This window comes from Oryza glaberrima, chromosome 9 (assembly GCF_000147395.1).
Source record: "Oryza glaberrima chromosome 9, OglaRS2, whole genome shotgun sequence".
Taxonomy (NCBI): Eukaryota; Viridiplantae; Streptophyta; class Magnoliopsida; order Poales; family Poaceae; genus Oryza; species Oryza glaberrima.
Genome location: NC_068334.1, coordinates 8,040,792 through 8,053,682, shown reverse-complemented (window position 1 = coordinate 8,053,682; position 12,891 = coordinate 8,040,792).

The following is a 12,891-nucleotide window of genomic DNA, read 5'->3' as shown; positions in this document are numbered from 1 at the left end:
CGGCCGCCGCCACCTCCCCCGCCTAATGACCGCTGGCCTCGACACGTTTGAGGGACGCAGATCCGGCGCCTCTCCCCCGACCGCCAGTCGCCTCCTCCTCCGCCACCCCACCGCCGCCTGCCAGATCCGACGGCAGCCTCCTCCACCGCACCACCAACCTTTGGATCCGGTGGCCTCTACCACCGACCGCCGATGTCGTCCACCGTCTCCTTCACCCGCTAGCTCCGCCACCATTTCCAACTCTTGTAGGTTGAGCAAATTTTCGTTTCCAAATTTCAGATTGGGTTATACTCATGGTTGCTTGTGTGGATTTGTAGTTTATTACTAAATGTTGTGTGGATTTGTGATATATATTACTTGTGTGGATGTGCTTTATGTGTCAACATATTTGTCAATAAAATGCAAAGTTATTGTGTCATGAGATCTTGAGATGTTCTTCATGTCATGAGATATGGCCTGAGGGCTGAGAGCTGAGAGCTAGAGGCTGAGGGCTTTTGAATTTTTTTTTGGTTGATTTTCCACACCTGTGATGGCTGGTGAGTTGAACCTTTCAGAGGTGTTTGTCACCTTTGATGGGCTGAAAAGATCCACTCATCACAGGTGAGACAGTCTCACCTGTGATGGGTTATTTTATTCGGTACGTCAGAGGTTCCAATCATCATTAACGGGCTTTCACCCGTTTGAAATGAGGTGTACTCATCAGTGACCACTAATCTGTGACCAAAACCAAATCCGTCAAAGGTGAGGGTTTGAGCCTGTCACAGATGACGGGATCTGGCCTAGTGGTTGAACGAACAAATGCATGCCAGTTAAACAAAGAAAGATGCACTTGATCTGACGGCTATTGGTTATTGATGACATGGCTTAACCTAGAGGCTTCTTTATAGTGTTAATGCTTGTAGTGGGTACCAACTATATAGGAAGAATGGATACACGAGCGCGAGAAGTTGTCATTTGGTTTGTGCTTCTATTTTCCTTGTTCTTACCCATACCCGTTATGGCTTGGTCAAACATCTCCGATGACAGGGCATTATGGATCCCTGGTTCACTGTGCCTCCCCTTCCTAGCTAGCTGATGTTCTGATATGTACCCTTGTTGTATGACGCGTGCGTATTGGGACACGGTCTACACCAAAGTGAAGTTGTATGCATCTGCCATGTAAGTTGTGAGCTGTCGGTGCATGGACCACTAGGAGAGATATGATTTTTAATACCGGTTCTCAACCCCTATTAATTCTGGTTGTAGCAATTGAGAGAAGAAAACCGAGACAAACAAGAAAATGGAGACTAAAGTTGTTGATTTTTAGTACCGGTTGAAAGAACCAATACTAAGATATATACTAAGTCAAAAAAATATGTAGAATGTGGGATTCCTACTCACGATCTCTTATCATTGCCCTTAAGAGCATTACCATCGCACATACTATACACATCTGAGTTCTCTAGTAGTGGACCCTTAAGGAAGGGGTCATTGTAACAGCCCTAATTCATTTAACGCCCCTGCAGTAGTGGTGTGGTTTTGGCCCAAGTGACCGAGGAGTAGATCGATTAGTCACATACTTTTGCTAGTTTCATGAGTCGTGTGGGCATGAATTCTAGCAAACATTATCATCCTGATCTTTTGGCTTATGCTTATACTTATAAGCCAAAATTTTAATTTTTAACCTTAAATTTAGAGATGATTTTAGGGTTTTTTTATCGTAGTTTATTTATTAGCCTTTGCTTTTAATAACTAATAACATGTACATAAAAGTTTCTTTTATAAATCATTTTCCGTTGCAAATTTGCTGTTTTGCTTATTCTGTCGATAAGCAAAACGATGGAGTCCTACCAATATGTATATGGTAACACACATTCCAAACAAATTTCTATGCATATTGAGGTTTCCGAGGAAATGTTTCTTATTTATCAAATGCTACCAGCCTGCGAGCTTTAGATATCAGACTACGAAAATACGATGTTTTCTATGGTTCTTTGGGTGTGAAAGTGATATTACGTTTGATGAAATATAGAAATGATGTAATTAATGGCATTGCTAATAATCATGCTAACTAAAATAATCGATATGTATAGTTCTTGCACAACACAATATCATCAACACAAGTACACTGTACGACCCTGTGCCACAGTATTCTCAAAGCCTTCTCTATCCGTCGGTGCCGATGCATGACCATTTTGGCCCCATCGCCTTGTATTTCCTAGGTCCGCCCAGTCCTAGATCCTAATTTTTGTGGCATGCATCTAGAGCACATGTTTATTGATCTTAGTTTTGAAAACCGTAGTACTCATTCTTCATCATTGTACCATTCTTGCTCGACTCTTGGGACAATGATTTATATAGCTGAAAAGTTTAGTCCGGCTTTATTTTTTGTGCAAAGGAAAATCGATATCAATGTCATCACATGTTACCTTTTGAAGTGCTCAATTTTGTATATTACTTGTAGAGTTACTTATATGGACCTTTCATTCAACAGTGTTTTCGATTAATATAAAGCATGACTTATTGGTGGCTGACTGTTACTTAGTTATCTCTATAAATTACAAGTGCTTTGAGATTTGTAAAACTATACTTGGAGAATATGAGAGCATCATTAAAGTCAATAAAGGGCCAGCCAAGATATGTGTAAACATCGGGTGAGGATTCTCTAACATAATATCATTATCATTATAGTCACTAGTATATATGTGAATCTCACCCTTTGTGGTGTGTGTAGTTTTTACCTTTCCTACACTTTTCGTATCAATTCCTCCCTCTTTCCACTTTCAACACTTTGGGAGTTTTATCATATAATTGAATTGAATTGTCTTAGCATTTTGCATTTGCTCTCTTTTGGGACCTAAAATCCCCGGGCTATCCTACTAAACATATATTCCCACCATACGGAAAACCAACTCAATCTTCTATCAAAATGACCCATCAGATTTGTTAAGGTGGTCAAGTTAGAACTCACTTTTTAGTTTCAGTATTTTCTTCAGAATAACATCCTTTATTAATCTTGGTTTAGGAAACCGCACTACTGCTTTGGCATTCTTCACCAGTGAAAAAACTATTGCTCAATTATTGGGAGTTGGGACAATGCTTTATATAGCTGAAAAGTTTAGTTTTGTGCCATTTTTCTCCAAACAAAAATTAATATTAATATCATCACCTTTCTATGCTTTAAAGAGCTCAATTTTGTATATTGTTTAAAAACTTGCTTTATGGTCCTTGAATTTAACCATGCTTTGGATTAAATTAAAACATGCTTTAGGAGTGACTGACTGCTACCCTTTTTTTAGATAATGGAAATGGGTTACATCTCTGGCCTCTGCCCGTAGGCACACAACAAAAAAGTCTAGAAGTGAACAGAAAAAAGCTCAAAAAAGGCGAGATGGGACAAACCCCTAATTTCAGCCGATTATATGATCTACAAAAATAATGTTTTTTAAAATCACGTAGATTCAATCACGAAATTCTGTAGGTACTACACCATCTAAACTGGAATAAAAGTTCCTTGGCTACCAATTCTAAGCGTGTAGCACCATTGCGCATAGTATCCTGTTGTTCCTGTGAAAGCATCATACGCCAAGATGTGGAGCCAATTGGAATACATGAAGATAACCTGCATGATGTTAGGCTTTTTTTATGGTTAAAAATATATCATTACGGCAACACCAAATTGATCAACATAGAGTACTAGCTCCAAATAAAATCATTTTTTTTGTGGGTCTAGGCACTCACTCCCCTTAGCCAGTTGCCAAAAATATCTTTTGCATTGTGGGGAGGGGGGGTATTGAAGGCAAAGAAGACACATCGCCAAGCAAAACATGCAACATGACAGTCAAAGAAAATATGTTGGATGGTCTCTTGTGTATTACAAAAACAACATTGCTTGTTTCCCCTCCATTTTCTCTTTATGAGGTTATCTTTCGTTAAGATTACTTTTTTGTGAAGAAACCACATAAAAACATTGATTTTTAGTGGTACCTTTACCTCCCATAAGATCATCTTGCGGATCCTTACATTAAAATTGATGATCGCATTAAACATGGATTTGACCGAAAAATTGCCATTTTTATGTAGCGACCAAATAAAGCAATCCTTTTCATTTGACAGGGTTATGTTAGCTAGTGGAGAAATCAAATCATTCCACTCAACTAACTTTGGTCCTACAATTGATCGTCAGAATGAAACATTCAACGATGTTGTGCTCGTAACCTCTGCCAAAGTAGAATGTCTCTTTCGAACCATATTGTACAGAGAAGGATATTAATATTTGTGAGATTGCAAGCCCAACCATGTGTCTTCCCAAAATCTTATCTCCATCCCATTACCAGGTTTAAAAGATCCATTTTGAAAAAAATGATCTTTTACTTTCATTAGGCCATCCCAAAATTGAGATGTTCCTAGTTTGTGTGACATGTGGGAGAGGGGTTTACCCTTTAAGTACTTGTTGCATAAAAGATTTTGCCATAGGCCATCACCCATTAACAAGCTTGAATAGCCATTTGCTCAACAAATATCTATTCATGATATCAAGATTTAGGACACCCAGTCCACCTTGATCTTTTGGTCGGCATATATAATCCCATTTTGTTAACCTATATTTCTTTTCTTGTCTATCACTGCTCCAGAAAAAGCTCGATTGGTAGTAATCCAGTCTTTGAAGTACACCTCAAGGTATTTCAAAAAAGGATAACATAAACATGGGAAGGCTTAAAAGAACCGAGTTAAGAAGAACCAATCTCCCACCATAGGAGTTATTTTTGCCTTTCCATGTGCTAAGTTTTCTTTGAAACCTATCCTCCACACATTTCCTATTAGAATTTCTGAGTTTTCGATAGTGTATGGGGATTCCTAAGTATCTGAATGGAAAGGAACCAGAATTACAACCAAACAGTTGTCTATATTGGTCCTCCATTTCCTTAGCTCCCTCAAAGCAGAAAATTTCACTTTTATGAAAGTTGATTTTCAGCCCCGAGAGATGTTCAAACACACAAAGAATGGCCTTCATGTTTTTTGCTTGTTAAAAATCATGTTCAAGAAATATTATTTTATCGTCGGCATATTGAAGAATGGACAAACCATCATCCACTAAGTGTGGAATTACCCCTCTAATTTAGCCATCGGCTTTGGCTCTTTCAATAAGAATGGCTAACATATCAGCCACTATGTTAAAAAGAATTGGAGACATTGGATCCCCTTGTCTCAAGCCTTTGCATGTCTGGAAATTTTTTCCTACATTATCATTCACTTTGACACTTACAGTTCCTCCTTCAACCCAGTTGGAAATCCAATTGCATCACGACTGTGAGCACCCTTTCATTCGTAATGTCTGCTGAAGGAGATAATATTTGTGTATAGCTGATATTTCCGTATATGATAAGAAAATCTACAAGAGATTATAAAAATAATCCTCGCGGGCAAGTGAATAACAGAGTCCCACTCGGTGAGGATTGGGATTGTACTATATCGTGTTGGGTTCGGTATCTACGAGTTCTACTTGGAGATAAAGGTAATTCACGGTATAAATAGCATGAACATCACCACCATAGCCTACAATCCGGAGGACGTGAAGCCTACTCACTAGGAGATCTCGTCAAAACCATCTCGACAAGGATCTCGCTGGTAATCACGGGATCGCCGGTCTTCTATTGTAATATGTGGTTTTTCTGTATCAATCTCATATAAACTGGATTAGGGCTATTACCTTATGTGGGGCCTAAATCAATATAATCCTTGCCTTCCTATTTGCATGATATTCTATCGTGTAGATCATCGTACCAATGTACCCCAATACCCTATTCATCCGGTCTACGGGTACTCCCCGTCGACAATATGGTTGATGGAGATTCCATGCATCATACGATGGGAGATTGTGTGCATATGAGATGAGTCATGAAGGAGTCCAAATTTTGGAATACTGAATTTTGAATTGGGAAGAGATAAGATAGTTTCTTGTACGGGAAGGCTTCCTAGTGGACTAGAACTTCTTCAACATGTTAGATACATAGTTCTAGACTGCTGACTTATCTCGGTTACAAATTGAGGGGGTTGGGGTTGCACTTTCTAAACACAGATAGAAACAATAAACTTAAATCTACTTTTACAAAATTATTTTACTTTTATTTCTATTTTTTACCTTATTTTATCCTATTTCTGTTTGGTCCTATGTACACAATTAACCTGAGAAGACAACAATGCAAATGTTGCAGAAACGGCTCCGGACGACCAGGCCTAGAGCTGACTCGACTATACAGGCCAGCATGCATGGTGTCACCGGTGCACATGCCAATGGGGGTTGCTAGCGCGCGCGCGCGCCAGGAAAGGAGCTGGCGCAGCGTCCCTACGTATTTCTTTTGTTACCTTTTTTTTTCAATCTCCTATTTTGGCGCATTTCCTTTTTTTCTCTTTTTTTTCTCAATCTCCTATTTTGACGCCACCGTTTCCTTTTTTTTTTGTTTTCTTTTCAGATTTTTTTAATTGTTAGCATGCGTATTTTTGAATGTTTTGAATTTTGTTATGAAAGTTTTCAAATTTAAGTAAAAAAATTTGAAATTTAGGGTGAAATTTTATAAATTTGAGTTAAAAGTTTTCGAACCTGAGTTAAGTTTTCAAATCTTGACTTGAATTTTTTAAAATTTAAGTTGAAAGTTTCGAATCTTCAGTTGAAAGTTTTCAAATCCGAGTTGTAATTTTTTAAATCCAAGTTAAAAGTTTTCAAATTCGAGTTGAATGTTTTTAAATCCGTCCTGAAAATTTTCAAATCCGAGTTGAAAGTTTCTAAATCTTGAATTGAAAGCTTTTAAATCCGAGTTGAAAGTTTTCAAAACCGAGTTAAAAGTTTTTAAATCCGACTTGAACTTTTTAAATCCGAGTTAAAAGTTTTTAAATATGAGTTTAAAATTTCAAAAAATCTTGAGTTGAAAGTTTTAAATCTTGACTTCTATACGCGTCCAGTAGTCAACAGAAAAAAAAAGAAACGCGACCCTTGCGAGAAAAAGAAAAAAAAGAACACACGTGAGAGCGCGTGCGCTCGGAAGATGGGCCGTGTGTGCCGGTGCGTGCGCGCCAATTAGCTTTTCCGCATGCCAATAGCCTTTTCTTTCTTTTGTTTTTCTTTCACGGTGAAACATCTAGACTAATCCAGAGAGCAAAGCCATAGCACATTCCCTAAATCGTTAACAAACTAATCCAGAGTTGCCATGTGGACCAATGAAACGCTGGCAGAACAGCCGGTTTTGGATTGATACATAGATTAATACATGAACCAATGAATTATACACATCTGCACCAAATATTTGTGTATAGCTGATATCCAAGGTTTTGGATGATACTAGATAATATTGATGATCAAGGAGTAAACATTATTATGATCTCAGATTGTACAAGACACTTCATCCCTCTCTATAGAACATCGCCCACACTTTCCTCATGCTTCCCAAATCCCAAGCCAAAATTATTTGTCTCTTCGACTAAGAAACAGTGAGAGGTGGGTGGGTGGGGGGTGGGGGGGGGTTCTGATTGAGCTGTTTTTAGTATGTAGCCGCATCAGAGATGACCTAAGCGAGAATTAAGACAGAGCAAGAATGCAAACTAAAGTTGTAATTGGTGATACTATGTTTGTTTTATTAGTGTGTTATTACTGTCTTTTTCTTACTGATAGTTAGGATTGGGTTCGAAGATAGACAGTCCTAGAAGCTAGCAGATGGAAGGGCAAAGAGGAAAGGGCGAGGCTGGAGAGAATTGAAGACCATAAGAGACGCGGTACACGTGAGTGAAAGGGATCGGTTGTTTTGGCCATGGATTGTTTACATCTTATAGCTAGCTACACCATCTATTTATGCATGGCCTTAAGATGTATCCATAAGAGATAGATACTCCTCCTAACCATGGTTAATCATGGTCTTTTCTTGTAAAAATAAAATCATTGTGTCTACCGATATGGTGTTACCATGCATTCTTAGTTTGTGTAGAGGATGGAAGTTAAATATACTTTTATTTTTAAAAGGAAAAGATAACATCTAACAATTAAGATCGATAACTAAACCAATCGTTCATGATATTAACATCAGTCAAAAGTATACCAATTTCAGCATACTTATTTTCCTGACACAAAAACAGAGTTAATTTTCAGTGGTGCATGTGTAATTTAAACTCAGTATGTGACTGTACAGTGTATGTCGGTCAATTATCCATTACGTTCCTCATGGCTAAAGTGCAACCGATGCTGTGAACATGAAGAGAACAATATTACAGTTAATACGAGAGCTGTGCTCCAATATTCATAAGCTGATAACAGTGAATTTTCTGGAAACCCAAGTGTTTCAAGTGGAGCAGAATGACCTGATATCCTTTGTGTTTTTGTTCGATGATCACGACTGCCCAGCATCTAGCTATCTCCCAATGTCACCCAATCCAAAATTTTCATGGTACCATAGTGCGCAGCAACGGGGAATTCAGAGGTAGTGCACATAAACTGCAAAACTCAGATGAATTTTACCTTTCGATAATTGGATGCATGGCAGTCAGGAACAAACATATATGAAACATTTTGATCTCACTGGAGGCTGACACTAGTTATTGCTGATGAAGGTGCTCCAAGCGTGGTACATAAATAGTAGTGGTGTAGGAGGATACAAAACGAAAACCTTACATCGAGATGGATGGAAATGTCAGCCACTACGCCGGACCAGGTCATCTCTGACGGGCCCAAACCCTCACCTTTGACGGGTTTGGTCTTGGTCAGTGATTAGTGGTCACTGATGACAAAATCACATGTGACCTATCTATGACCGGTATATAAGTCATCTCTGACGAGTTAAAACTTGTCACCCGTCACAGATGAGTTATCAGTGACGTGTCGTAACTACCTGGCCGTCACTGATGACTCATCTCTGACAGTTTGTAACTTACGACCCGTCACTGATGACAAAGTAAGAAATACAATTTTTGAATTTTAAACGCAACAAAAAAAACCTCAAAAAAATATTTTGAATTTTACTAGCTATCCTATAGCTCGTTACACATCACTACCTACAAATTCACAATCTTTCACGCAATATAGCTTGCATGCTATATATGAGATTTGAACTCAAGACCTCAACCTCCATATAGAGCTCCGTTACCACTCAGCACATATTGACTACTCACCCAATGTTATTATTTTGTTATGCTTGTCTGAATCATTTAACATATATTTAACACCCTAAATGACTTCAAATGAAAATATTATCAACTAAATAGTTATAGATCTCATCGTGTTTTATAACTTTTACATAGAAAATATCTTCATCCGATGTGTTTGAAGAATTCAAAATTTCATTTTTCAAAATATATCTCACTTTATAACATGTATTTTGAACATGTAAACTTTGTGAAATGAAAATATTTTCAATTATAATGTTGTAAATCTGGTTGAGTTCTATGACTTTGATACCGGGCATGTATCCATCCATGTCCATTTGAAAAAAACTCAAAATTTTGTTTCTAAAAGTAGATCTGATCACTTGTAATGCATGTTCGGGGATGTAAACAATCTCTAATAGAAATGTTGTTAGTTATAAAGTTGTGGATATCATCGAGAGCTACAACTTTTATATAGGACATGTCTCAATCCGAGGTTTTTTGCAAAATTTTAAATTTTAAATTTTCACTCATCACTGACGGGTCATAACTACAACCCGTCAGAGATAGCGTTATCTGTGACATGTGTTAGTTAAAGACCCATCAGAGATGAGTGGTCTCTTTTGTGATGGTTCATAATACTACACCCGTCACAGATAACATGTCATCTGTGATGAGCCATGGTTGTGACCCGTCGCAGACGATCTGTGACGGGTTACAAGTGCAAGCCGTCACAGATGACCTCACATCTATGACGGGTCCTCCCTGGTAGCCATATATTGAAGAGGATATTTTTTCGGTCCGTCGGAGATGACTCATCTTTGACGAGTTGCGTTGGCCCGTCACAGATGACCTGTCACTGAAGCCCGGATCTGTAGTAGTGAGTTGTGGTCACGGTGACAGGTAATCCATAATTGATTGTCCATTAATTAGCTTATCAGGCTGGGTTGCAAGCTTTTCAGTCAGATTTTGAAGACAAATTAAATTTAAAACTGAAATATACAGTTTATGACAATTTTAGAAGTTTTGATGAAAGGATGTAATGAAAATCGTAAAGTTCAACAATACAATGTCTGCCAAAGCCCATTTTGTTAAGAGGAGAAAAACCTCCGAAGCCATCGTTCCACTTATTCGCGGCATATTTGCAAACGAAAAGTAATTTGTGAAAAAAATATTTATATATGTGTTCTTAGCGATCTAAAAGTAAAGGCTGAAAAATAAATTTCGATGTAAAAACCTCAAAATCGAGAGGAGGGGAAAACTAAGAGAAGATTGAGAGGGACGTAAAACAAGTTGAGTCATTAGTACATGATCAATTGAGTATTAATTATGTTAAATTTGATAAATAGATTAATATGTTTTTTAAAACAATTATCCTTTAGAATTTTTTGTTGCAAAAACACACCATCTAAAAGTTCAGAAAGCATGCGCATAAAAACAAGAGAAACTTTTTACGTGGGTTTGTAACTATTAAGTTACAGGACTCTCAACCAATTAATACTAGTTAATCAAAGAGCAATTCTACTGTCCTTGATGAGGTGCCAAAAATTTAGTGTAAAATTTGGTACCATATAGGACCTATATAACACGAGGTATCAAATTTACAGTAAAAAAGTTGTACCTCATGTTACCTACTTAAGGACCGTAAAATTGCTATTAATCAAATTATAACAATACTTTGTTGAAAGTAGTAGGTTAGCCATTCTACAGAGCTGCTTGGTACAAATCACATGATCTATACATGACCCAGGAAAAAACAACTCCACAAACTTGTTAAAGCACCAACTGAAGAAAGTTAGATTTTTTTTAAGCATCTGTAGAAAGTTAGATTCAAAGTCCACTACTCCACTCATCCTTTATCATCGATATCCTAATGATATGCTGACAATGTAGGAAGCTCTTGGCCATGGTTAGAACTTAGTGTTGCCTTTCAGCCGTCTTCTCACCAGCATTCACTAGTTTCCATACAGCGTCTTAAGGGTTTGCCGTAACTTCTTAACACCAGGGTTAGATTTGATCTTGGCACAGGACCACCTATGCTTTCCTAATGCCTCATATGCCCAGAGAGAGGACACATTCAGCCTCCTCCCATCGTCTCTAATAAAAAACTGCATTTTTAGCTAGTCAAAGACAGATATTAAGGATGCTAAAACACTACTATGCTCTTCATTATTGTTCAAGGAATCAAGGAGAGGATACATTTTCAGGCTCCTGCCGTTGTGATATACTTCCTCCGTTTCACAATGTAAGTCATTCTAGCATTTCCCACATTCATAATGTTGACAGAGCTAAGGAGCAGTACTGCTGCCGGAGATGAATGATATAAAGACTGAGAGGTGGAAACTCCAAACATTCATGAATGATATGCGATACATTAATCAATGCAGCAATAGGTCACCTCGTCATCTTTTAATTTGCTGCTCCACTTCTTGTTATTGAAAACTCTGAGCTGGTGATTCTGCTTTGAGACTGCTTTTGGCTCAACAGTTAACAGTATTAGCTCGAATAAAAAGATCTGCAACTTTTAACAGTAGGAGTCAACCTAATACTACAAAGTGAACAGTGAAGTAGGGATGATGGTATGTGATCACTATATTTTGTACCTTTGGACAATTGAACCTGGGTTTTAACTGTAAGTTCAAGAAAAATTCTTGTGGTAATTAAACTACAGCTCGAGAGTGAAAACAACACCGGTATATCTAGCAGTAGAGATATCCCTGAATCCATATGGAACTTGGCTATAGCTAATAACCTTAATTATCAGGCTCTAATGAAACAAGGTACAACTCACTGGATTGGTACCGATCCTCTGCCACCGGCAAGGAAACAGCAAGGTCGCCATTGTGCCTATCCACCGTCCAAATAGATTGGATGGCTAGAAAATAACGCCGAATTCTTTTCAGCAACTTGAAACGGTAACATTCTTATTTTCCATTAGCACACTTCTCGAATGGATAATCGGTGTGTTTTGTAAAAAAAAGATATTTTTAAAATTTATGTTAGTTAATAGGTAAATAATCATGCGGTGATGATCTACCCCGTTTTCTATTTTACGGGTCTATATCTTGTTTCTTTTAGAGCCCATCCATTCTTCTTCATCGCTAGCAAAAGAAAACAAGTACTCCCTCCATTCTAAAATATAAGGCACAAAAGATCAAAAAATAATTATTATCATCTTTAAGTTTGAATCATCCTAATAAATATAATGCATGTATCCAATAGGATTAGATAGCATGCGAGTAGAGGATTTAAAAAGGTAATAATTTAATGGAGAAGATGTCATAGTTAATTGCATGCTTGCATGCATGCCTTATATTATGGAACATCTAAAAAAATAGTTGTCTTATATTATAGAATGGAGGGAGTATACTACTACCATATCCTTTTCATTTCTTCAAGCTCGCCAATACAATATAATAAATCTCTTTATTCTACAGTTGACTCCAACGCAGCAAGCTTTCATACAGCTAATTGCGGAATTGAATAGGAGGTATTTTCTGGCTTCCTGCTATTTTCTTTATTAAGTATTTTTTACTCCAGCCATCATAGCGGACGAATGACTTCTTGCCAGCATGTTTATATATCTTTAATATGCATGATGTGATCTGCCTTTTCCTGAGGCCTTCCAAACCAACATAATAAAATATTTGTTTTCTTTCGCAAGTGAGTTGAGTACCAAAATCTTCATTGCACGAAAGAACAGAGAGATAGAAAAGAGCTAGGAGTGTCGCTAAATTATATAAGGAATGGAAAGTAGACTGTAACTCTTCAAGAGTAACTGCATGA